Below are 9,887 nucleotides of genomic sequence, written 5' to 3'. Positions count from 1 at the left end.
TCCAAAAATCTAAAAATAAAATATTTAATGATAAATTAGTTTGTATCATATACAAACCTTTAGCAACACTTGTTGATTTCACAGTTGCAAGGTACTCCTTGCAATTTCTCTTCCAGTGGCCCTCCTTGCCACAGTGATAACAAGTACCTTTGGCAGAGACCTTCTTCGCCTTCTTCTTGGAGATACTAACTTTAGGGTTCATCTTTTTCTTAAAATCCTTCTTTGCCTTTTTCTTGCTGATCTTATCAACATGAAGGACCTGAGCCTTTTTACCTTTGAAATAGCTCTCTATTATTTTCAATATGTTCAGCAGTTCTGACAAACTAATGTTCAGTTTGTTCATATGATAATTAATGACAAACTGAGAAAAAGAGTTAGGGAGAGACTGCAGGATCAAATCCTAGCTTAGTTCACCATCTATGGCAAAATCCAGTTATCCCAGATGAGTGATCAAATTAATCATCTTTAGAATATGCATTTGCATGGAAGAATCTTCAGTCGTACGGATACTGAACAACTGCTTCGATATCTCATATCGAGCAGTTCGACTTTATTCCCCATATAGGAGAATAGCGAAAACGTCCATATCCTCATGCTGCCTCTAGAGCTCATTGCTCATGGAGACAAGCATGATACATTTGACAGTCACACTGTCATCTTTTCACATCTTATATGCAGCTCTATCCTCCTCAGAAGCATCTTCCCCAAGAGAATCTAGAGCAGGTGTATCCAAAATGTAGAAAACTTTCTCCTAAATAAGAATAATTCTCAAGTTCTTTAACCAGTCGACATAGTTAGGTCCAGTCAACTAGTTTGCATCTAAGATACCTTTAAGTGAAAGTGAGGATGCCATGAATGAAGTTAATTTACAATAATAAGAACATAATATAAGCAGATAACTCATAATGATATGCATAACTAGACTAGGACTTTTATCTAATTGTGTCTTTCACTATTTTATCGAACTTCATAGCCCTCAAATATGAAAATTAAAAAATATTCTAATATTTTTTAATGGGGTTGAGATCTCTATTCCTCACAAACACCTTGTGGATAGCACAACAAGCATTCATGAGTTCAAGAGTAGGTAACTCTTTACTAATTGTTCCTTTACAATTCTCAACATCATTCACTCTGACCTCTAGATCATATATAGTCTTGTGGATAGCACAATAAACTATAGCGTTCTAGTTAAGTTGATCCTTCAATTCTATATGGTCATACTTAAACAATACTGCCCTTATGGATCGCACAACAAAGCAACACTATTCAAATATGCCATAAGCATCAATATATACTTGATCAACATCTTGTCAATTTTTATCGTAAGCTTTGTGGATAGCACAATAAGCTCACTAAGATCTTGACATACTCTATCGATCAAGTTTGAAGGAAGGCCCTTGTAATGTCTACATCACTAATTAATCTAAGTCCAAAAATCAATAAGACCAAATTGACTACATAAGTAGGTGGGAGGCTCTCCGTAGCTTTTCTAGACACCAACAGAGTTAGCCAGACCAATATACGGACCTAATTAGAAAACCACCTATCACACTTTTCTCAACACCAATTGATCTTAAGAATTCAATTTTTGATTAAAAAATGAATCCCGACATTACAACTTAATATAATTTGACGAGGGACTTTAAACTAATCTCAGCACATCCTAACTACAATCACATAAAATATACACTACAAATTATGCAACTTGACATGCTTCTACTATTCTAAATAGCACTCATATGACATGCTAAAATCATGTAAGGGTGCAATAGATATCAAAACATATATCAAGCATATCAAAGAAAAATAGCAAACTCTAATCACATTAGGCATACTTTACACCCTTAACAATGCATCAATTTGAGCATCATACAACCATGATAATATAAATTTTAATATTATCATAAATTAATAATTTAATAACTAAAATTAAATATCATGACATATATAAAATCAAAAATAATTTTTGAGTTGAAAGGATTGATGCTATAAATCAATGCAAAATTTTTTAGCAAGATATGAACAAGAATGATTCTATGCACAACTATTGCACTCGTTTGATTGAATCAGACAAAGATTGCTCTAATACCACTATAGGGTTCTGACCATGTAGCAAAAAATAATTTTTAAAAAATTTAAAACAATCAAATCAATAGCTTTATCAAATAAAACTATCAAGCCGAATCTAAAACCCTAGAATCACTTTGCCGATCACGATCAAAGTAAATTCAAGCATGCAAAGAGATAAAAAATTATACTTTAACCAATATAAAAAAGTGAAATATTAGTGTTCTCCACAAGACCTCAAGACAGAAGTCCTCCAATGGTGATCCACCTAAAAGTTGACCAAAGTTCTTCTCAACTGGTGCACTGTCGCAGCCTTATTTTCTCAAGAATACTGTCGGCTTCGAACTTGCGTTACGATCGCACCAAAGCCCAGTTGCTTTCGATCTCATCACCAAAATAACACTAAGAAGATATTCTTTAGATGTTAGACAACCTAAAATTTAATTTTTGGCTCCAACATATAAAAAAAATTAATCCTCAGGTACTCAAGCAACACTTGCTGAAAATCTAACCACCCTTGTAGCAACTTTTGCCACTCAAAATTCTCTCTTTTTTTATTCAATTTTTTTTCAAATTTTTTTTTATATTTACCATGTCTCTCCTCTTGGTTTTAGTAAAAAATCACCACCAGAAGCTATGTGGCGTGTCCCCTACGAATAGGAGACCGGAGGACATCACATGGGATGAAGGGGCACCAACCTTTGGCGCACTAACTTCCCATGCACCAAATAAATTTATCGAGTGAATTTTTGGTAACCCAGTTACTTAGAGTAGAAGGATACTTAGTCTTCTACATGTCATTAAAAATTGAATGAATTTTGATATCAAAACATAAGATTGCTGATCAGGAATTTAAGGTAACGCGTAGAAAATTAAGAGTCCTCATTAAGAAGGACTCTTCCTTTCACAGGCCTAAAATAATGGGGGTAGTATTTATTTTTATCATGGGTTCTTGTGGGCACAGAAGACTCCTTCTCCACTTGAAACTCTTTCAAGTTGGATAAGGATCCAATCCAAATTGACCCAATCCTATTAGGTCAAAGCCAACTGGTCTAGGTTAGCTCAAACACTTTGATCTAAACCAATTGAGAACTTGGGTTAACACAATATGTTAGTATATCAAATAAACCCATAGAATTTATATTAAACTCTAATTAGATCAGATCAAAACTAAATCCCAAAGTATGTGACCCATCAGATTTTAAATCTAGCCAGCAGTAAACCAAGACTTTTGACGTAACCCTAATCTGATGAGATTAGGTCACCCGAAGAGTCCCAATCAATTTGGACTCTTCCAAATTGACTCTAGAATTAAACTCTTTTAATTCTGATGAATTTATAAGTCAAGATTGATGTCTAGCAATGTGTCATGACTATTCGAAAGATTTAAAATTTTGATAAAAAATTATCAAAATATCCTTCAGTGATAAGTTCCTATATAATTCAATCCTTCAGTCAAACAACATTCTAGATGAACTGTGAGCATGAAAATATATCAAACCTAATCACTTATATTTATGTATCTCAATCTGAAAGTGATGATTCAATTGATGATATATTAGAAACTCTTTTCTAATTATCACCCTGCTTTGGCCAAAGACTTCCAGAATCATCGTCTTATAAGATCACATAGGATGTTCGCTCTCCTTATTAGGAATGACTGATCCCTTATTGATCACTCACAACCTCCATGCATACTTCACCATATCCAGAACACCCCACACAAGGATCAAAGAACTAAGTTAGGTAGTGAATCAAAATATGGATCTATGTACACAAAGTACCATGGTGACTTCAGGTCTAAGGATTACTTACATAATTTTCACTAGAGAATCATCAGTTGGCATATAAATAAAACTCTATCTGATATTCTCTCATAGATTAATTCAGTAAATTAATTCTCTAATGAGCACCCATATCCTTGTCTTAGTATCATCATATAAGTGGTTATGAGATCAACCACCCTCATTTTTTAGCATACATAAGATATGTCAGTCTTATCGGTATCATTAATCTCTGACTCAATGTACCAACGATTAAGAATATTTTAGATTAAGACTATCAAGAATTTAGGTCTCACTTACGTGATCTCATCACAGTCCTAAAATCATTGTCCGGACCTATAAGATTCATTATAATCTTAAGAATAACAAGATGCAGCATATAATAAATCAAAAAATATCTATTTTATTAAAATAAATATCAATTATATGAGTTTGGAAGATAAATTATAAAATACACCCTATCGCATCCTATATGCGATTGACTTGTAGGGCATAATTTTTTCAACCGGTACATTCTATGAGTCGACCCCAACAGACCATAAGTCGATCCAGAACAATCTTAAGGTGCAGATAGAGAGATATGAAATTAGGATTTTTTATGAGCTAACCCTAGAACCGACTATAGCAGGACAAGAGTTGATCTCAGAATGGTCTCAGGATGAAGACAAAAAGCAATTAAAAATGGCTTGCTCCCAAGCTGACCTCAATCCTTCATGAGTTGACTCCAACTTGGGATGAGTAGATCCTAACTTCAACAAAGTCGATCCTTGACTAGCCACAATCAAAAGATAGAGAGATCCTAAGACATAGTACTTTATGAATTGATATTTGAAATTGTCAAGTCAACCCCTAGATGAGACGAGCTGATTCCTCTATGATTAACAGCCCAATGGTTAGTTTTCCAAAATATCTCCAGTAAGAAAAAAAGTTTCCAATAGCTAGTTTGAGCTCTCAAGTTATATTACCTTTTTCAATTATTTTTTGATATATTTAAGTAAAAAATTTAATTGGGGAACCAAAACAAGTGCATAGACAAGCCAAAAGAGAATGTGCAATTAGAAAAGCATTCAAATCCAACCATCTAGCATTCAATTCAATCAGAAGAGAGGAAAGCAAGCACTAAATAAGCTTGAGCTACCTAGCAAGAGATCAATAAGGTATCCCTTCAATTCTTCCTTAAACAATCAAGGAAGAAGTCAAAGCATTCAAGAAGCTACTTTAACAACTTCTACGAACTTTAAAGAGTTTTTATTTTGGAGCTTTAATTTGTTTATTCATTACATAAGTTACTTTGTAACAAGTTTCTTTGAAATAGAAACTTGAGGATTAAGACTGGTACAAGTTTGGAAGATTGTGAGTCTGAGTAAAATCAATTGAATTTTATTGTAAGTCCAAGAAATAATCGGATGGTAGTCTGTAGATGATAGTTAAAATTCTCAAATGGAATATCTTGAGGAGTGGACGTAAGCTGGCTTTAACATCCAATCATTATAAATTTATTATGTTTGTGATTATATGGTTATTTGTCTTGACTTTCCGATGTTGTATTTATTTTTCTCCTAACACATCATAAGCACACTTGTAATTAGTAATTAGGGCACATATGTGCTTTTAATTCTGATAGAACCTAATTCATCTTCCTCTCGGGTTGCTTTCTCTGGATAACATACCCACATGTCATTCCATGGTGGCTATACATAGTATCCATGTATAAACTCATGGCAGCTATCTATAATACTAATGTAGAAGCCTACAGTAACTATCCATAGTAACCATTTGCAATTATCTATAGCAGCCAAGTGGAAGCTCATGACAGCTATCCATATAACGAGATTAGTTTAAATACGTCTTTCTCAATTATCAAGTTTTTCAATCTTTATTCCTTCAAAATAAAATATAATTTAATACTTATATTCCTCATGAAATTTCATAGCGACCGGTATTATATTCTAAACAACCAAAATTTATTGATATCTAGTACATATTTATAAAAACAAACATATATATATATATATATATATATATATATATATATATATAAGCGAGCATGCAATGAATTAAAATCTATAGCCCATGCAAAATCAAAAATTGTCGACACATGGTACATAAATGAGTATACGTGCATACATACATACATATCTTATGTATGTGAACACACATACACATATATACATGTGATCATGTAACAGTATTCTTACCTCTACAAATTATTAGTCTATGTGCATACATCATATATATATATATATATATAAGCGAGCATGCAATGTATTAAAATCTATAGCCCATGCAAAATCAAAAATTGTCGACACATGGTACATAAATGAGTATACGTGCATACATACATACATAACTTATGTATGTGAACACACATACACATATATACATGTGATCATGTAACAGTATTCTTACCTCTACAAATTATTAGTCTATGTGCATACATCATATATATATATATATATATATATATATATATATATATATATATATATATATATATATATATATATATATATATATATATATATATATATATCCAATTAATTAACATTAGTACAAGATCAATTTGTTTCTGATTATATATATATATATATATATCCAATTAATTAACATTAGTACAATATCAATTTGTTTCTGATTAGCTACTATTGATATTGTTGGGTATAAAAATCCCTCAGCCGAAGTTCTTAACAGGATTGACCCTCCCGAGACTCCTCCGACTTTCGATCGCAGATGGTATCTCCCCGGACTTCTCCAACAGCCGGATTCTCGCAGTGCTGACCGAATTTCCCCGACGGACGAACTCCCACTACACCACCCGAGCTCATTCAACATGAGTTCCCCTAGCTATCTATTAAACCGCCCCGAGCGCTCACTAAGCTCCGCCGACAGCCGACTTTCTACGACTATCAGCTGCTCCCCGAATCCCTTCCAGATTTCTTCCAGCCAGGTTCAACTCCAACCCGAACTACTCCGGACTCCGCCGACGGCTGAACTTCTCCAACGGTAGATTCCTACAACTACCAGATCTCAGCCCGGACTCCTACGGGAGCCGGATCTCATCCCCAACCTCAACTGCTGGAAGGCTTCGCCCGGGCTCCGTCCTCGACCTCGACTGCGGGAAGACTTCGCCCAGACTCCTATGGGAGCCGAGCTCCGCCCACGACTTCACTTACAGGTAAACTCCGTCCGGACTCCTACGGGAGCCGGACTTCGTCCCTGACCTTGACTGCAGGTAGACTTCGACTGGACTCCTACGGGAGCCAGATCTCATCTCCGACTCCAGCTACAGGCAGACTTCGTCCGGACTCCTACGGGAGTCGGACTTCGTCCCCAACCTCAACTGCTGGAAGGCTTCGCCCGGACTCCCATGGGAGCCGGGCTCCGTCCTCGACCTCGACTGCGAGAAGGCTTCGTCCGGACTCCTACGGGAGCCGAGCTCCGCCCACGACTTCACTTACAGGTAAACTCCATCCGGACTCCTATGGGAGCCGGACTTCATCCCTGACCTTGATTGCAGGTAGACTTCGACTGGACTCCTACAGGAGCCAGATCTCATCTCCGACTCTAGCTACAGGCAGACTTCGTCTGGACTCCTATGGGAGCCGGACTTCGTCCCCAACCTCAACTGCTGGAAGGCTTCGCCCGGACTCCCATGGGAGCCAGGCTCCGTCCTCGACCTCGACTGCGGGAAGGCTTCGTCCGGACTCCTACGGGAGCCGAGCTCCACCCACGACTTCACTTACAGGTAAACTCCGTCCAGACTCCTACGGGAGCCGGACTTCGTCCCTGACCTTGACTGCAGGTAGACTTCGACTGGACTCCTACGGGAGCCAGATCTCATCTCCGACTCCAGCTACAGGCAGACTTCGTCCGGACTCCTACGGGAGCCGGACTTCATCCCCAACCTCAACTGCTGGAAGGCTTCGCCCGGACTCCTACGGGAGCCGAGCTCCGCCCACGACTTCACTTACAGGTAAACTCCGTCCGGACTCCTACGGGAGCCGGACTTCGTCCCTGACCTTGATTGCAGGTGGACTTCGACTGGACTCCTATGGGAGCCAGATCTCGTCTCCGACTCCAGCTACGGGCAGACTTAGTCCGGACTCCTACGGGAGCCGGACTTCGTCTCCAACCTCAACTGCTGGAAGGCTTCGCCCGGACTCCTACGGGAGCTGAGCTCCGCCCATGACTTCACTTACAGGTAAACTCCGTCCGGACTCCTACGGGAGCCGGACTTCGTCCCTGACCTTGATTGCAGGTGGACTTCGACCGGACTCCTACGGGAGCTAGATCTCGTCTCCGACTCCAGCTATAGGCAGACTTAGTCCGGATTCCTACGGGAGCCAGACTTCGTCCCCAACCTCAACTGCTGGAAGGCTTCGCCCAGACTCCCATGGGAGCCGGACTCTGTCCCCAGCTCCGGTTACGGGAAGATTCCGTCCAGACTCCTACGGGAGCCGGACTTCGTCCACGACCCCAATTGCAGGTAGACTCCGTCCGGACTCCTACGGGAGTCAGACTTCGCACCTGACTTTAATTGCAGGTAGACTCCACCCGGGCTCCTACGGGAGCCGGACCTCATCCCCGCAGCTTCAACTGCAGGCAGACTTCGTCCGGACTCCTACGGAAGACGGACTCCACCCACGATCCCAATTGCAGGTAAACTTCGTCCGGACTCCTACGGGAGCCGGACTTCACCCTCAACTGCAATTGCAGGTAGGCTCCGTCCGGACTCCTACCGGAGCCGGACTTCGCATCTGACTTAAATTACAGGAAGACTCTACCCGGACTCCTACGGGAATCGGGTCTCGTCCCCAACTCCGACTGCAAGAAGACTTCATTCGGACTCCTACGGGAGCCGGACTCCGAGCTCCTCTCAGACGGGTGGCTAGCCACCTCTCCCCGCCAGACACTCCAGCCGAACTTCGGCCGACAGGCCTAGGCCCACTGGTAGGCCGCAGCAACAGCCACGACCCTGCTCCACCTCCTGCAACAGATTCCGCGCGGCTCCATCACTCCCTGGCAGGCCGCAGTGACGGCCACGACACTGCTCCACCTCCTGCGACGGATTTCGTGTGGCTCCATCACTCCCTGGCAGATCACCATAATGACCACGATTCTTCTCCACTCCCTGCGACGGATACCGCGCGATTCCTTCCACCTCCTGGCAAGTCGCGACAACGGACGCCGTTCCACTACCCGCAACAGACTCCACGTGGCACGTCCCGACGGTGGCCACGATCCCACTCCACTACTCTTCGCAACAAACTCCGTCTGACTTTGGACAGCCCACTGCCAGACGGTTACGGATATCGCTATCAGTCCGCTGCCCCCTTTCGCCTATAAAAGGGGGCCCCAGATACGTTATTCTCTGAGCTCTCGTTTTTACCTAGAAACTCTGCTAAAATTTTCGTTCGAGCACTCCATTCTTGTTGAGGCAGAGAACTGACTTGAGCGTCGGAGGGTCTTGTCGGAGCAACCCCACCTCCGGTTTAGACTTCTTTTGTAGGTCCCGGCGGCGACCGCGACTCCAGCTTCTCCGGTGCTAGCGAATTTTTGCACCAATAGATATTAATTAATTAAGTATTTGCTAATTCCTATTTGTAGATTTCTAATATCCAAATTAGTCCCACACTGATTTTACTATCATACATTAAGGCTAAAAAAATTAGGTTTTGCATTATTTAAGGGATTAGAGTGTAATAATCCCCTGCTCAGTGTTTTCTGCCCAGATGACTGCTCATATAAAATGAAGGCTGAACATCCAAAGCAGACTTGCTCATGGGCCGATAGCCTATCTTTCCTACTCAAGTCCAATGACGAGTGTAAAACCCCCCACCAAACATCTACTGGTGAACAACGAGACGAATAAGACTTTGTCCGAAAAAGTAGAAGCCGGAGTTTACCCAGGCCTTAGTTTGCTCACCGATGGCTAAGCTCAGCCATGCATTTGCGGCACACTGAGAGGAGTAGCTAGAGGAGAATTTTGTTGACCAATTTTTCCAAAATAGGAGTGAACGGCCTAATAAAGGA

This window comes from Elaeis guineensis, chromosome 15 (assembly GCF_000442705.2).
Source record: "Elaeis guineensis isolate ETL-2024a chromosome 15, EG11, whole genome shotgun sequence".
NCBI lineage: Eukaryota > Viridiplantae > Streptophyta > Magnoliopsida > Arecales > Arecaceae > Elaeis > Elaeis guineensis.
This window is presented reverse-complemented; position numbering follows the sequence as displayed.